The sequence below is a fragment of the Callorhinus ursinus genome, unplaced genomic scaffold (genome assembly GCF_003265705.2).
Source record: "Callorhinus ursinus isolate GAN/ISIS: 27379988/994484 unplaced genomic scaffold, GSC_fseal_2.0 scaffold45, whole genome shotgun sequence".
NCBI lineage: Eukaryota > Metazoa > Chordata > Mammalia > Carnivora > Otariidae > Callorhinus > Callorhinus ursinus.
The window spans coordinates 11,910,768-11,928,304 of record NW_027397107.1 but is presented as its reverse complement, the minus strand read 5'-3'; the positions used below and the strand labels follow the sequence as shown (position 1 = coordinate 11,928,304).

The following is a 17,537-nucleotide window of genomic DNA, read 5'->3' as shown; positions in this document are numbered from 1 at the left end:
AAAATATGACTAAAGATGAGTGTCACAACATCAGTAATAAACATCAAATGCAAGATGTTTCTCCTTAACATACTTTCCTGATTTCTCTCCACCCTAAAATAAGAACTCATTCATTCTTCCTATCAATAAAGTATCTTCCATTTGAACTAGTCATTCCCTAAAACTAAGGGACATATATTTCTATGTAGAAGTATAAAAATAAAAATACCATCATTTTTCTTGCACTGTTTATTATAATTTCTCCCCAATCTCTATTGTTACAAAGCAAGATCAAGCTCTAAATGAAGTTGGTGATGTAAAATTATGGATCAATGACACTAATGTATTGTTAACAAGCTGTAATTATTTCAATGGCTAGAGGTACAATTCATTGTTTAGTACATTAAATGATAAACTCAATGCTATAATTTATATTCTTTTGCCACAGGACAAGAGATAAAATTTATCCAGGACATTGAAATTTCCTTTTAAAATCATTATTTTAATTTCAAAAGAAAACCTAATGACATTAAAATCATTCTAAAATTAATAAAATGCAATAGTTTGTTTGACAATAGGGATTAGAAAATACTAGTATATTGATCATTCTGTAACATGTTTAAGGTGACTAAAAAAATAAAACAAATGTTACAAGAGCAGACAACTCTTGTGACATTAAAAAGTCATGATCAGTCTTGCACTCCTACAAAGCCAATGAAAAGCAAAAAATGAGAATTTTGTTAATAGGCAAAAATGCTCAGTCAAGCATCAAACTACCTTAAAAAACCAATGAGGGATTTGTGAGTAACATTTATTTTGATGGAATTCCAAATTCTTGAAAAAACTAAATTTGCAAATAAGCAAATTTATGTTACAAAACAAAAAAGAAAGTAGGCATGAGTTCTGTGAGCCTGGATATTTTCTTAGTAACAAAATCCAGTTCTTCATGTGTAAAATAGAAACAGTAGTACCTACCTCATGTGGCAGTAGTGAGAATTAAATTAGTACATTTATTGCTTTCACATTACCTGGCATATAGAAAGACCCCAATAAATGTTATTTAGCTATTATTCCCATATAACAATAACCAAAGTACATGGAGATCTACAAACTAAACTTACTAATCAAAATAATTTACATTCCAGTAGCAACAAGACCTCTGAAAAATCCATTGGATAAACTGGGTCAATTATTTAAAGTCACTTTCTGCTTTAAAGAGAATTTAATCTTGCATTAAAATAAGATCAGTACAGAAAACTGAGTAGGGTTCAGATATCAAAGCCCTATTACACATCTCTCCAGTAACTTGTGAATTACTGCAGACATACAGAAAAGATGATAGTTCTATCTAGAATTCCATCATCAAACAGATCTAGATCTTTTGTGTATTTTGCATAGAGGCTTCAAGCTTACTCTATGAGCAGGTAGGAGAATTTTTCCACTCTGCTGTTCATAGTTTAGATCTCCTTTTTAAAGAAAATTGTTTATTCTAATAAAATTCCCGAAAGCAAAAGTAAAGGTTTCTATAAAAGGTACTAACAGCTATCTCTTAAAATCCCTAAATACTACCCATCCAGAAATTTAAGAACATAAAATTGAGCAAGGAGGTCTCCTCTTTAAAATCTAATTCATTAAATTTGCTCCAAAATCACTGGATGTTGTAAAGTAAGTTAGCTGAAATGCAAGCAAGTGAAGTTGTCAGTTGAAATGCGATTCATTACTGAATTCGGTTTACGAGGGGCTCCCCTAAAATAAGCATGAGCAATCTCCTTACCTCTACTTCCCAGCAACTCCCATTTTTAATAGCAACAAAAAATGTGGGGGACAAGAAGGAGTACAAGGAAAAAGAAATTATTAATGATTCTTAATTTTAAAAGTAGATAGCTCTAGGGGCACCTGGGCAGCTCAGTCGTTGAGCATCTGCCTTCAGCTCGTCATGATCCCGGGGTCCTGGGATCGAGCCCCTCATCAGGCTCCCTGCTCCACAGAAAGCCTGCTTCTCCCTCTCCCACTCCCCCTGCTTGTGTTCCCTCTCTCGCTGTGTCTCTCCCAAATAAATAAAATCTTTAAAAAAAAAAAAGTAGATGGCTCTAATAATGCCACAGTAAATTAATGTTAACTTATATCACTTTAAAACTCAAACAGTTATTACAAAACCAATGGGACCAAAGAGTATAAAATAACGATGAGGGGCAGAAATTGATCCTTCCCATCATGTAATTAAGATTCTTGGTGCTTATGACTTGATTTCAGTCTTCTTTGTGCTGGTCTTTAAATTTGAAAACATTTAATAGTGAACTCACATAAGTTGTCTTACTACCGAAAGTAGCTTGAATCCTCAATAGGATTACAATATATTATTAAGTCTGGGTCCTAAATACAGTGGGCATAAAAACTAACTATAAAGTTATTTGAAAAACACCAGCCAACTGTTGATCTCTCAGAGAATAAGATCAATTATGGTAACTAAGAAAAAGAATCATCTAAGGTTTTATACTCAAATGAAATCTTCCCCACTGTCCCTATATTAGTTTAAAATCTGACCACATGTACATGTTAAGAGACTGAAAGCTGTAGTTTCTTATCCTTTTTTCCTCTTTACTCAAAGTTTTAGTTTTCAGACATACTAAAAATAGATAATGCATTAAAATTTCTAATAATGAATTTAACTTTTGTTTTCCAATTAGACCTAAACCACTAGTTAACAAATAATGTTTAACAGAAATGATACACCATAAATCAAGTATTTATTGAGCATCCACTATATGCCAGGCAATTAATCTCTTTAAAATGAGACATGAGATCAATAATTGTACAACATTAGGAAAGTTTTCATTTCTGCCCTCACTATCCCCATCAAAACCTAACAAAAAAACCCAGAACTTCACCTTTTGCAGGACCTAGTAGCCATTATACAATGGAAGTTTAAGTACTAATTAGAAGCAGTTATCATCTAAAAATCTACATTCCCAAATGTGATTCTAAAATATTTATGAAACAGCTAGGATGTAATAATCATACCTAAAAAGTTCTGTCAATAATAAATAAATCCTTTGGAGAATTCACCCAAATTCATTTCTACTCTCTTCCCACTTTTTCTCATGTTGGGGATTAGAATAACTATTCCACAGTAGTAGTAACCAAGTATTCTAAAATCAAAGCATAACCCCAGTGTGAAAATAACTTTTTGTTGGGCCTTCAGGTGTAAGGAAATTTCAGAATTACTTTATTTCTAAAAACTGTTACACTGAAATCCATTAAAAAGTTATGTTCTATTTCCAAAAGACAGCCCAAAGGCTTCCGAGTGCTACATAGGAAGGATTAAGCTGACCCGAGCAATGGCTCTAGGACAAGGACATAAGCTTTCTCTACAGAACAAGGTGGTAAATACTTCAGGGTTTGTGACCATTAACTACAACCACTCTCAACTCTGCAGCTATAGTGGGAAAGGAAACACAGACAATGTGTAAATAAAAAAAGCATAGCTGTGTTCCAATAAAACTTTATTTACAAACATAGGGGGGAGTTTACCAACACCCAGATCTAGGGTGAAATGCTGGAAGTAGGTTCAAATATAGGTTACCTTGCATTCTGTCAGAGAGTTTAAGAAAGAAAATAACAGGTTGGAGTAAACAAAATTTTAATCAACTTCACACACACCTAGCCAGGGTTTTTTTTTTTGTACTGCTTTGAGCTTCATTAAATCCCTTTATGTTTCTACAACTCTGACTCAATTATTCAAACTTCCAAAGTCATTGAAAATTTAAAAACATGATTAAACATGAAAATTAAATAAAACTTACTAAATGCTTCCACCAACATCTACTACGTTGTACAGGCCCTTTAGAGAATTCAGTCTCTGGATTCACATTTCTGCAGGAAAAAGAATATAATTTTATGCATAGAAAAAGATAAAAAGAGACTACTAAAATGCCATGATTTATTCCAAAACTTCAAAATAAGGATCCACCAGAAGACCAAGACATGTATGTATTTATGAACAATACAGTCCAAGCAGAAGGTAAGTTCTTAACCCCAAGGATTTTAAATCTGGCTGTGTAAGAGGCTCACCTGCAGAATAAGTTACTATAAAAACCATGCATAAGTCTCAGTCCCCAAGAACTCCAACAGAGTAGATAAAATCTCGTCTCTCTAGATTTAAAGCACAATCAAGGTGTAGAGCTAGTTGTTCAACAGAGCCCAACATCACTTTTTTTTTTTTTTAAGACTTTATTTGACAGAGAGAGAGAACACAAGCAGGGGGAGCTGCAGAGGGAGAGGGAAAAGCAGGCTCCCCACTGAGCAGGGAACCCGATGTGGGGCTCCATCCCAGGACCCTGGGATCATGACCTGAGCCAAAGGCAGCCACTTAACCAACTGAGCCACCCAGGTGCCCCTCCAACATCACTTTTTTTTTTTTTTAAGATTTTATTTATTTATTTGAGAGAGAGAATGAGAGACAGAGAGCACGAGACAGAAGAGGGTCAGAGGGAGAAGCAGACTCTCTGCTGAGCAGGGAGCCCGATGTGGGACTCGATCCCGGGACTCCAGGATCATGACCTGAGCCGAAGGCAGTCGCTTAACCAACTGAGCCACCCAGGCGCCCTCCAACATCACTTCTTAACAGTACAGAATTATCTTAATTTCTGGTCATTCATCTATATTTGAGGGAGAGAGCAAGAAGAGAGCATAAGTGGGGAGGAGAGGGAGAAGCAGGCTCCCCACTGAGCAGGGAACCCCACATGGGGCTCAATCCCAGGACCCTGAGATCATGACCTGAGCTGAGGGCAGCCACTTAACCAACTAAGCCACCCAGGTACCCCCCACTTTCAAGACTTCTAAAGGAAAACTTCCATTACCCACTTACAGGGCCATGTTTCTCACTCATTTATTATCCATCATATTATTTCACATCATGCACTTTAATAAACTATTTTAATAGAAAGGAAATTTTAGACAAAATTTCAAACTACTTTTATTACCAACTGTACAGACCTACTCAAGCAACACTAACCCTTTTTTAAAATAGTTGATAACAAAAGTATCATATCCATGCTGTTCACTAGTTAGACAGAAATGCCCCATAAACTAAACATGGAAAATGTTTCTATTTCAAATGCCCTCTGAATAAAGGTATGTATTTTTTCAGTCACTCTACTCTTAAGTATGATTATAATAACAACACGTAGAGCTATCAAAAAACTGTCTTAAGATCAATATTAAAGTGTAGTAATTTGGGGTGCCTGGATGGCTCAGTCAGTTAAGCATCTGCCTCCCACTCAGGTCTTGATCCCAGGGTCCTGGGACTGAGCCCTGCATCGCACTCCCTGATCAGCAGGTCTCCTCCTCCCTCTCCCCCTGCTTGTGCTTTCTCTCTAATAAATAAATAAAATCTTAAAAAAGTGTAGTAATTTAAGGATACTTAGCACAATAAATATTTTATTTATTTGACAGAAAGAGAGATAAGGAAAGCACGAACACAAGCCAGCAGAGTCGGAGGGGGAGAAGCAGGTTTTCCCGCAGAGCAGGGAGCCCAATGTGGGGCTCAGTCCTAGGACCCTGGGATCATGACCTGAGCCCAAGGCAGACACTTAATGGCTGAGCCACCCAGGCAACCCAGGGATAGTTAGCACAATAGTTTAGGATTTAAGTTACCTACTCAAATGCTGTTCCAAGACTAAAATTTCAGATTTTCAAATTATAAGGCAAGTTCCTGATTATACTACAAAATATAAATCCCTTTAGTCATTTTGACTAATCATAATCAAGAAATACAGCAAAGATTTGCTTCAAAATTACCTCTAAGAGTTAAGATGCTAAAATATCCTCCCACCAAGTTAACAAATGAAACAATTTACATGAAACAGCATTATTCATTTACCTTTAAAAGCTTCCAAATTCAATCTGACCTTAATAGGGAATATAGTTTGTTAACAAAACAAGTATTAAATCAACCAAATGAACTCAACTGATTTAACTCCTAAGAGAAAGGCGGAATTGACTTTCATCGGTAAAAGAAATGTCTGAGGGAAATCCTTCACAATGGTCTGACAATGTGATTATAAAGCTACCTGTGGGCGCCCGGGTGGCTCAGTTGGTTAAGCGACTGCCTTCGGCTCAGGTCATGATCCTGGAGTCCTGGGATCGAGTCCCACATCGGGCTCCCTGCTCAGTGGGGAGTCCGCTTCTCCCTCTGACCCTCTTCCCTCTCATGCTATCTCTCATTCTCTCTCAAATAAATAAATAAAATCTTAAAAAAATAAAAATAAAAAGCTACCTGTAAGTAAGAGTATGGGCCTTGGATCTCACTTTGCACCACTTCAAAAATTACTGACACCAATGTAATCTACCATACCATCTCCTTCCCCAAAACTGAGAAAGTAGTACTCTGCGTTCCTTTAAAAAGGGTGGGGAAGAGCCAAGTTTGGCTTAAGCAGACTATAAAAGTTGGTAATTTTGCTCATATTCCTACCTATCTTTAATAGTTTGCAATATTATAGATTCTCATTTAATATAAAATTATAGGTATAATGTACATTTTGACTGCTGGTCCTTTTGTATTAAAAGGCAAAGACAACTTTATTAGCCCATTTGTGCTTTTCTTAAAATATAGATTTTGTCAACTTTAACTTGTTAAAGTCCTTAAAACAATTTTTACATTTAAATGAATAAAATCTGAGAGCACTTTGAAATACATACATGAAATCTTCCACAAAAATAAGGTAGCAATAAAGTCATTAACATTCACAAGTCAACTCAGAAACCATTAAAGTTAAGCAAACTACCTTCACCATCTAAATTAAAATAATTATGATTACTATGTAGTACACATTAAGGGTATAAATTGCTTGTTTGGGAAATATTCATTATCAAATAAATAGCTTAATTTCAAAAAGCAAAGGATTGTTTTCCAAAACACAGATCTAACTTGTACAATGTACAAATCAAAACTTCTTCCAGTTGTAGGAAACATGCCACTTGAATGTTATGAAAACAATCAAGTCATATAGTTTTTATTTATTAACTTCAGAACATCCTTGAATTTAAATTGTAAAGGTTAATTACATTCAGAAATAACAGCCAATTTGAAAATTACAAGTTTGTATTGAGCCACTCAACCCAGAAGGGGAAAGTAGCTGGTAAAATGAGAATATTTATCTTTGAAACATAAAAATTTCTTTAAGGAAATTAAATCAATTATGTCAAGCATGTAAATGATAAATCCTCATTTATAATTGTGATAGCCAGATGCAAATGTTACATTAAATACACTAAATTTTAAGTATATTTAAAAATTATTAGGGGGAAAAAATCCAACATTTTATTGCAGCATTCTAAATTTCACTTGTTTAAATACAATTTCACACCTTAACTATTTTTTAAAATCAACCTTCCAACATCCGCATTTATATTAATATTTTGGAATGCATACCATCATGAAAGTCAGGTACAGTGTATCACCCGGGTCTCATGTTATTCAAATCCATGTCTTCACAGAAACAGCATACATAATTTCTAATGCAAAAATTATAAAAACTACTCTCCAGTTTGTATAAAAGAATAAGACACTCCTTACTATTATTTTTAATCACACAATTAAGGGCTAAAAGTACCTTAAGAGATTAGAAACTCCAAATACTTTCTATAGGTTAGGAAACTAAGGTCTACAGTGAATGTCAGGATTACAGGGCTAGTCTACATTTAGAAGTTCCTCTCCTGATTGCTGAATCACAGTTGTATTCTCCACTCTATCACATACACCTCTCATTATTGAAGATGGAGATGTTCTCTTAGTATCTTTTCCCCCTTATGTCTCTCAACAAAAATATCTCAGGGGAGAAAAAGTGTATTAATTGGTTGTCCAGTCCAAATTTTTAAATAATCAAAGAACTACAAATACCACTTAATTCAACTTGAAAGAAAATTTATATTCAAAGTTATCTATATCATATAATATAGCCGCTAAGTGTCATACCATAGTTCATGAAAACCTTGTAATTAACTACGGGCATGGCTGCTTTCATTTCTGTGGAATTTCAGGTACTTTTTAAAATAGTACCATAGTAACAAAGGCCATGAAACCTAGTCACCAATTCAATAGGTGATTTTTATGATTTAAAAGTTCCTTCAAAATGCCAAAATAAAAACAAGTATTTAAGTGTCACTTTGGTTCTCAAGCAAAATATGGTAGTAAATGTTACTTTAATGAAATTTGGTAATTTAAAATAGTTTCACATTTATATTTACCCTCACGTGTCCATTACTTTTGTCCATCAAATATATTGCCCATTTTTACAAGCCTGGCCCAAGCAGCAAATACCAGAACACTGAATGTTAAGCATCATCATGAAAGCTGAAGTATATGAAAGACCTTTTTAAAGTGTGATTTGCTATAATCCTTTATCTTATTGGTGATAAAAAGGAAGCTGTACTCCATTAGATTGGGGATTAATTTAGAAATTACTGTATCATTTAGTTTTTTTATATTTATTGATACTGTAGTAAAAAAATAAAAATAAAATCATCATGTAACATTTCTAACCTTCAACCATTCATTTTTTATTTTAATGGGTCAAACTGCACCATCGGTAGCCCATTATAAATTTATTGCTGATTTAAACTTAAAATCACATTATATTTCACATACATTTGTGTCTAAGAGGCCCAATTCTCATTTTTTATAACAGTGCCCAACCACATCTGAATAGTAATCTAATATCCTATCATTTCCATACAAGAAACCCTAACCTTGGCATTTGTGTTAAAGGTTAAGATGAAAAATGCTTGATTTTTTTTTTGTATGATGTTAGATCTTTAAAAACACTATACTTAAGTCTTAACATTTAGTTTTCTTTTGCATACTAAAATAAACACAAATTTGATCAAATTGCAAAATGAATAAGAATTAAGGTAAAACAAATACAATAAAAATATTACCTTTATCACCTACTTCAATGAATACAATAAGCCAACACCAAGAGATAAAAGATTTTCCACATTTCAAGGACAAAGATAAACTTGCCTTCATATTACTTATTTGGCTATTCTTACAATTTCCCAAGATATCTCTTACTATATATACATATTTCCTCTGCTAAATCCCTAACATCAGCTTGACAGTAATTTCCACGTTCAGTGTTAACACATAAAGAACATTTTTTGAAAATTATCAGCAGACGTGTTTTTTTCATTCACATATCTAGTTTTAAGGTGTCAAAGTACCCCATACATGTTGAAAATTATTTCTTCCTTTTATGCTTTAAAAACAATTTTACTAAGCTATAGATTATAGATGCTTTATTCTAGTTTCCTGTGAGATAACTCATTTTAGTACCTGTTTGAAAACAAAATCAAAAATAGGTAAATTGAATGTATTAAATCTATTAGTAGAAACTAAAATATGAAGTGTCTTCACTTTTAAAAATACAGTTCTTTTAAGAACTGGAAAATCAGCAAATGCAAAATTCTAGGGCATTTCAAAAACATGATCTATATCATCAAAAAAAAATGGCTAAAGAATTTCAGATTATAAAGACATGATTCTGATAACTCAACTACTGATTTAACCATAATCCTGAAGCAGCATATTACTAAAAAGTACTGAATGTCTTACTGCTCTGATATAAATTACGTATATCAAATGTTTTAATAAAATACAAAAGTGCTTTGATTTAAAGTAAAGGAATTTGATGGACTTTTTCCTCATCTCCTTTTCGAGACAGTCTACATTTTATGTTTCATTGACAAACTTTAGTTATTTTCCTACTCAAATGTTGGTAGCTATTAAATTTAAGAAGTTGGATAAAACATTTACTTACTTGCTATATAAAATAGAGACTTTTGCAAACATTTCCTTTATACTCAAGGATAAAACTCCATGGGTCTCAGTCTTCAAAATGGCATACCTTTTGGGAGGGGGAAAAAAAAAACAAAACAAAAAAAACACACACCAATATTCTAAACAATTTATTGATGGAACAACAAATAGCAAGTAGGAATGTTTTACAACTTTTACTATGTAATTGAAAACAAAAACTAAAGTCTGCTCACAAAACTTGATTTTTAAAATGTTCTTCCCTAAAATCTATGAATACTAACTAGTTCAAATTTTCCAATAAATTCATTTCTTTAAATACTTAAAAAATTAGTTTGCACAGTACACTAGAGAATTAAAAAGAAAAAAATGTATCTCTGGTTTTTCTCAAAATATAATCAGTCTTTTCTTGATCCCAAAATTAAACAAAGGCTTAAGAGACATTCAGTATTTTAAACTATTCAAAAGGCACATTAAGTTACAATGGCTAAGCACATATACTCTTCATTCAATGGAGAGGTTTAAAGGCTTTGTAAAATTATTTCAGATATTTAGTTTACTCATAATCACTAACTTACTGGAAATATAAATTATCAAAGAGCAAAATTAAAACCAAATAGGCTTATTTTTATGTGAGAAAGTAATAAAAATTTACCCAGTCTTACCTCAAATAAAAGAGCTGTATTTGTTCAGAACCATCATCAACCAAATTTAATTTTAATCTTGTAAGTTACCTTAAAAAAAAAAAGATGATATCAATGTTTTGATTTTTAAACATTTCTTGGCCAAAGTTTCAGTGTGATGAAACAATGAGAAAACATTCCAAATACATGATCTATGGACAAATTTAGGGACGGCTTATCGACACACCACCTTTACATTTAAGGTTGCAGTTATTTCTTATCTCAATAATATATCAATCTTTGTTTTCCTCATCTTTTAGTGGCATGGACAAACACTAGATATTAAGGCACTGATATTGAATAAACTACAGAAAATTCACATCTTCAGACAGATTTAGGACTATAACCTTGTTTTTTTATTTTTCTTTTGATGCCAGGCAATACACAAAACAAAGGAAAAGTTTACCGTTTTTAAACACTAAAATCATCTTAAAATTTCCATTACCATCTAGAAATAGCTTTTACACTTAGAAACAATTAAAAATTAACTTCCTCTAGGAGAAATTAGTGAAGTTAAAATGGCTACTGGTTACTTTAAATTTTTAAACCACAAGTTATTTGATCTCACCAAGTGGGATATTAGCTTTGTGTTTTAAGCAAGTCTAAAACATGTAGTATCTATGACCTTTATTCAATTTCAAACCAGGGTCTTGAACATTTTCAGTCTCTCCCTTCCCCCATTGCTCCCGTAAAAAGATCTTACGAGGTTAAACTGCTAGCAATTATTTTGCATTTCACTATTCAAAATAGGAGCCAGAAAAAATACATTCAGAATATACATTTAAAACTACTTTCAGTGTTCACAAATTTCAAAAACGTTGTCTTGAAAAACCAAAATTGGTACTCAAGATTCTGTAAAATCAAGATATGCGCAACTGATGTAACATGTAGCACTATATGAATGCTATTCAGAACATAAAACAATTTCACTGACAAAAATATCCTCAGAAATACGGTGATTACACCAATAACTTTGATTTTCTAGGTACTACGTAAATCTGCCCACTATTTTTACGTAGATCTACACCTTTACAACACAAGAGCTACCGCAAAATAAAGACAAATATATTCTAAAATACACAAAGATTTGAGCATTCGTGGTTTGTTCTTCAAACCATTCAATTTAAATCCCCTCTCAATTTTTTAAACTCACAACTATACAGGACTCTGCAAATTTTTGAGAAAGCAATATTTATTATAAAATACTGTTCCGTTTTAAGCATATCTAGATTTTTATGCATGCAACAAATGCAACAAATATGGCTCCTCTTCATCGCCCATTACCGAGAACAGTCCTACTTTAATATTTACACTACGAGAAAGTAACTTCACAAAGAGATTTGGCGTCAGAATATTCCTTTGTAAAAGTTTTGTCGACCATGGCTTGTGCTAACATACATTATTTTTAAAAATAATAAAATGATGAACTTCAACTTTTAGAAGTCCAGGAACTGATCCAAGTACGTTCTAACATTCAGGTGTGGTACAGATAACGGCTCCTTATGACCTTTTAAAAAGTACCAAACAGTGTATTTAATCATTATTCAAACATCAGAATGTCAACTAATCTTGGCGTAATTTGTCGCTAAAATAAACTATCTTAATCAAACGTCATCGCCTAGCATCGAAATTAAAGCCTATTTCCATTAAACAGCCTTGACGGTATAGTAAACTTATCTTCGTAATTTCTGAAATACCAGCGGCACTTCTCCAACTTGCATTTTTTAAAAGACAACCTTAACGTCATAAAGGTTTTAATAAGCAGCAAGTACCTTCAAGTACCTTCTCATCTGTAACACTGCAGCCGTTTTCAAAATCGGCTTTGAAAGAGTTAAAAGCCAACACCCAAAAGGAAAAAAAAAAAAAAAACAAGTTTTATTTTTGTTTAAACCTAGTCAGGCTTCCATTGTTCTTTTAAATTCGACCATGAAGATGAGCTCCCACCTCGCCGGAAAGAGGTTAAAAAGCTCCCCCGTTGGAGAACCTGAAAGGGATTTCTTTTTTCCTTACCCTAAATATCAAAATAACTCACCCGGACAGAAAGGGGCTCTCCTCGCGCGGTCGCCTTCGGGCTCCCGCCTGCGGTCACCCGCCGCCGCCCCTTTCCCGGCCGGGCCGCTGCGGGCAGCGAGGCCGCCCCCCGTGGGGTCTGCTGCGGGGCCCCGCGCGCCCCCCGGCCCCGACCCCGCGGCGCCCGGCGCTTCCCGCCCGGAGAGCCAGCAGGCGACGCCGGCGGGGCCGCTCGGGGAGGGCCGGCCGGCGAGGCGAGGCCCGGCCCGCCGCCCCCTCCTGCTCGCGCGCTCAAGGACATTTTGCTTTTCCTCCCAAGGACAAAGGACAATAAAAGGAGCCGGGGAGCCACTCACCGGGTCCGAGCGCGGCTGTCGGCACCTCCTGGTCGCCCGCACCCGCCTTCCGCGCCGGGCCGCCCGCCCGAGCCTCCCGCCCGCTCCGGGTCGAGCCGCCGGGGCCCCGGGGAGCCTCCCCGGCCGCTGCCGCAGCGGCGCTTTCGGCGTCGTGGGCCCGGCCGCCCCGGGAGCCTCTGCCGCGGGCTCCGACACCGGCGCGCGGCCCATCTCGCCTCAGCCGCGGCCGCTTCGCTCCCGCGGGCCTGCGGACCGCCCGGGCGCAGCTTCCCGCCGGCCGGCGGGCCCCGCGGCCGCGGCGCAGCGCCTGACAGCTTGGGGTGCTGCTGCCTCTCCGGCCATCTTGTGCCGTGTGTGTGTGGTGTCTCTCTCCCGTCTCCTCTCTCGGCTTTACTCCCTCCTCCTCCTCCCCCCCGCCCCACACACCACACAACATGGCCTCTTCGCTGCGGCGGCGGCTGCGGCGGCAGCAGCAGCTCCGCCGCGCTCCTGCCCGCTCCCCTCCCCCACCCTCCCCGCCTCCCGCCCGCAGCCCCATGTCCCAGCGCGCACGCGCGCCACCGCCCGCCCGCCTCAGCCATTGGCTCCGCGAGCTTCCTGCCACCCCTTCCCGGGAACAGCCTCACGCACGCTCGCAGGCGTCTTCCTCCCACCTAACAACAACTACTTCGATACTATTGGCTGATTCTGATCCCACCCCTTCAGCTGCCGCCGTGCGGATAGGCTGACTTTAGTGCCACTCACTCCCCTTAGGTGTTTCTGGTTTTCTTGAGGGGCACGAGCCCGCGATTGGCTGGTGATAGAATCTTTGGGTTTGGAGCTGGGCTGTTGCTTTGCTCCCCGCAGTGCGGACCCCTCCAGGCTGGCTTGTGAGGGGCGGGGCGGGGGGGGGCTTCCTGGCGCCGGATAGGCCAGGTTAAAATCATTAGTACAGAGACCTAGAGATAAGGACTTCACTTTTGGAAAAAGCTCGGAATTCAGTGTTTCTGAGCTCAGATTTTTGTTTTCTTTTTTTAGAAAAAGGAAAATGACTGACAGGTTGACGAGCAAACAAGCCATATCTCCTCAGCTGTAGAACTCAAGGTTTTTTTTCTAACCAACCGGTCCTTCCCTGAGGGTCGCAAAGTCAGGACCAGTGGTTTTACAACCAAGGGCATCCCCCTAGCCCAGTATCCAAATTGGCTTGCCATTTACTTGAGGGTTGGTAAGCTTCCTGTTACCATTCACGTGAGACAGCCTATTCGTATGTCCAGTGTCCTTTGAATTTAGTGAATCAGTGTTTCATAATACTGGTTGGGCCAGATACTACCCTTTGGGGCAGTATTTGTTTAAAGGGGTAGTTTTAACCTGAACGATCACAGTCTACCCGTACAGCCTTCTCCCAGAGAATGGGGCAAAACAAACTTTATTTGCTTTAAGAAAATCTCACTTTTTTTCACTAGGTCTTCCAACTTTAATCTGGAAGCGATCTAGACAATCAATAGGAATAACTGAAAACCCAAACTTTCCTGAAATGGATAAGAAAAGAAAAAGTGGCTTTCTCCCACTGCCAGCATTTTAGAAATCTTGCTTCTTTTGGCAAGGGACCTCGGGAAAAGGGAAGGAACACTAGAGGCTCTTAGTTTTAACAGATTTCTTTGAGAGGCTGGTTCTTGGGGCAACTCTTGAATTCCCTTGAGACCCTGCCCCTGGGTTAGATTCAGAGTATGTTAAATACTCATCAGGCCTAGAAACTAGCTCTGGCCCTTCTTTTAAAAATGGTACAACTATTAACTGGCTTGGCTCAATATGGCATCAGGTACTTAGGGCAGAGCGAAGATTAGAACCTAAGTCTCCTGACTTACAGATCTTGGGTTCCTTCTGTGCAACCTGGCCACTGCCCTTAGCAATATAGGTTGAGCTCTAAGTGGCACACAGGAAAGAGTGCTTCTTTAACTGAAATTAAGTTTTCTCCGTTTAATATCCAAGAGACATTCCCTTATACAGTCTAGCTTTGAGCACTATAGACCTGCAGCAAGACATTTTTTCTCTGAAATAGTCCCACCCTGAACCCTTTTTCTTCATGCTTCTTGGTGTGTTATTGCTGTGCTATCATTCACTCCCCTTTTCCATTCTTACCACTACCTGAAATCCATCTATGATTCTGCTTTTCCATATTCTTTACCAAGTACTCTGTGCCAGCAAAACAGGCCTGAACAGGCCTTTATTAAAAACAGTAATGGCTGTGGGCGCCTGGGTGGCTCAGTTGTTTAAGAGTCTGCCTTCAGCTCAGGTCATGATCCCAGGGTCTTGCAATCAAGCCCCAGGTCGGGCTCCCTGCTCAGTGGGGAGTCTGCTTCTCCTTCTCCCTCTGTCCCTCGCCCTGCTCATGTGCTCTCTCACTCTCCCTCTCTGTCTGTCTCTCAAATAAATAAATAATCTCATTTTTAAAAAAAACAGTAATGGCTGAAAAGCATTGAGTTAGTTATGTGTCAGGCATTGTTCTAGGCCCTCATGGTAGGTTAACTCAGCATCCCTATGAGAGACTATTATTATTTCTCTGTATTATCTTTATTAGGAAACTGAGGCGCAAGGAGTTTAACTTGCCCAGGCTCACACTGCTAAGATGCCCCAGAACCAGGATTGAGCCCAGGTGCTCTGGCTCTAGACCCATACCCTTTTGCCTCTCCCAGGTTCTTTTTGAAGACTGCCCCCTTGCCAGATGGGCTCAGTAGATCCTCTGTCATGAGGAGCTGTCTGATTTGCCAGCTGCCCCATCCCCTACTTCATTGAAATGTTCCACCTTCAGAACTGGGCTTCCCTCCCATTGGGAAATGTCAGACCCATTCTATCTTAATTCCGAGATGTGGACCCCATGCTGCTACTGTCAATCTCCTGGCCTGCCACCTGGGAATCCTTTAGCTCTTGTTTTAGTCCATCTTTGATAGTGGACCCCTACAGCTCAACTGTGGGGTGACTCCCTTTTATGAAGATACACCTTGGGTGGCTTACATAAAACAGCTTGCTTCTCCGAGGCTTGCATCCCACACGACATCCTCTTCAGAGAAAGCCCTCATCTGCCACGTTGAAACTTTATTCCCTGCCACACATGTCAATCATGATTTCTTTTGCCATATCTTTACCAGGTCTTTAGCCATCCCTCGTTAAAGCTAGACCAGGTCTGTCCTAAATTAAAAGCGCCTGACCCTGGAGGACCCCATCCTATCCCCTGCACTGTTCCTTTTCGTGCAAAGTGATCTGCCAGTGAACAGAGAGGAGCTCCCTCCCTCCCTCCCCCAGTCACACTGGTTCCTATTACTGCTGTTTCTTTACAGGCTAAAATAAAGAGCCCTTCACCTTGGCTCACTTAAAGGAAAGACCTCTGCGTGTGCTCTGAGTAGTTCTGGTCCTATATAATTGTGACCAAATGAAAACATGGATGGACAGAGAATATTTCTGTAAGGATACAAAGATCTGTTTACACTGGTCGCCTCCAAGGAGACCTCAGAGGTAGAGAATGGGGTGGGAATGTCACTTTTCCCTTTCGACCCATTGGTGACTTTTGAAATTTGAGCCATGTGAATGTATTACTTTTTTGAAAGAAAGAAAGAAAAGGAAAGAACAAAATTCAAATAATCTGCTGAGCTAAAAACTGACACTATTTTAAGAAGGTAACTTTTTTTTTTAACTTTTTAATTGTGACATCTGCATTTGTTATAATAAACACTTTTTTTTTTTCATGAAATAAAGGTCACCTAACACTCAGTACCTCCAGGGATGGGAACAGCACCTAAAATGTCCCTGGTTGATGATAAGGATTCTTGGTACATAAAATGGGGGCAGCAGCTTTCAATCTCAGTGTAACATGGCCTCAGACACTACAGAACAGGGCTTCTCACCATGCCCCCTGCGCCCTCCTGTCTTCATGTGGCAATTAAAGAGGCAGAGACACCAGTGAGGTCAGCTTTTCTCCATTTTCCGTCCTCCATGTCCACTTTGGCCTGGGGTGTCTCAGAGGATCAGCTTAGCTCATGATGGAGACTCAAGAGAAACCCAGGATGTCCTTGACTCAAGTCAGAGACACAGTTTTCAAATACAGACCTTTCCAGATTCCTGTAGGTCTGCTCGCACTCTCCCTGCAGTTTCCCTTGCTGCTTATATTCTGCATGATTTACATGCAGACTCTGTCTTACTTCTGTACACACCCCACTCCCTCTTCCCATGTGGCAGTCTTTTCTTTCTTTTTCCCCGGGTACTTCACACATGGCATTGACGTTCATTTGATACTCAAAATATCATTTCCAAGCACAGTTAGAATAATGTGACAATAATGAGCTTCTTCCATGTTTGAAGTACTGTTTTATAAGCTGGGGATGCCGGGGTACCTGTTCTCATGGAGCTTACATTCTAATGGGGTAGAAGTCCATAAATAAGAAAATACCAGGTAGTGATAAGTGCTATAGGGGGCTTAATTTCAGATAAGTGGTCAAGAAAGGCCTCTCAGAAGAGGTAATATTTAAATTGAAGCAGGAAGCACACAAAGGAGGCGGCTATGTGTATAACTGCATGTGAGTTTCAGGCAAAGATGGCAGATGGTATGCATACAACTAATTTTGCTCCAACCCAAAACTGCTTGAGACAGATTTTTTTAATTCTTTCTTTCTTTCATTTTCTTTCTTTCTTTCTTTCTTTCTTTCTTTCTTTCTTTCTTTCTTT

The 17,537-nt window shown here is 38.3% G+C and overlaps 1 protein-coding gene across 5 annotated transcripts in view; it reads right to left on the bottom strand.

The window, feature by feature from the left end:
* CHD2 (chromodomain helicase DNA binding protein 2) overlaps nt 1-13,299 on the bottom strand; it is a 134,470-nt gene extending 121,171 nt beyond the window's left edge. The window contains exons 1-5 of one of the 5 annotated variants that reach the window (XM_073882290.1): nt 12,843-13,299; nt 10,459-10,527; nt 9,798-9,884; nt 7,412-7,494; nt 3,783-3,852 (exon numbers count right to left, since the gene is read on the bottom strand). The gene's annotated coding sequence lies outside the window, so the exon portion shown is untranslated. Of the gene's footprint in view, nt 1-3,782; nt 3,853-7,411; nt 7,495-9,797; nt 9,885-10,458; nt 10,528-12,508; nt 12,688-12,842 lie in introns of those variants that run through there. The other 4 variants (XM_073882288.1, XM_073882289.1, XM_025893172.2 and 1 more) reach the window with 4 other exon arrangements.
* Nucleotides 13,300-17,537: the final 4,238 nt, after the last annotated feature.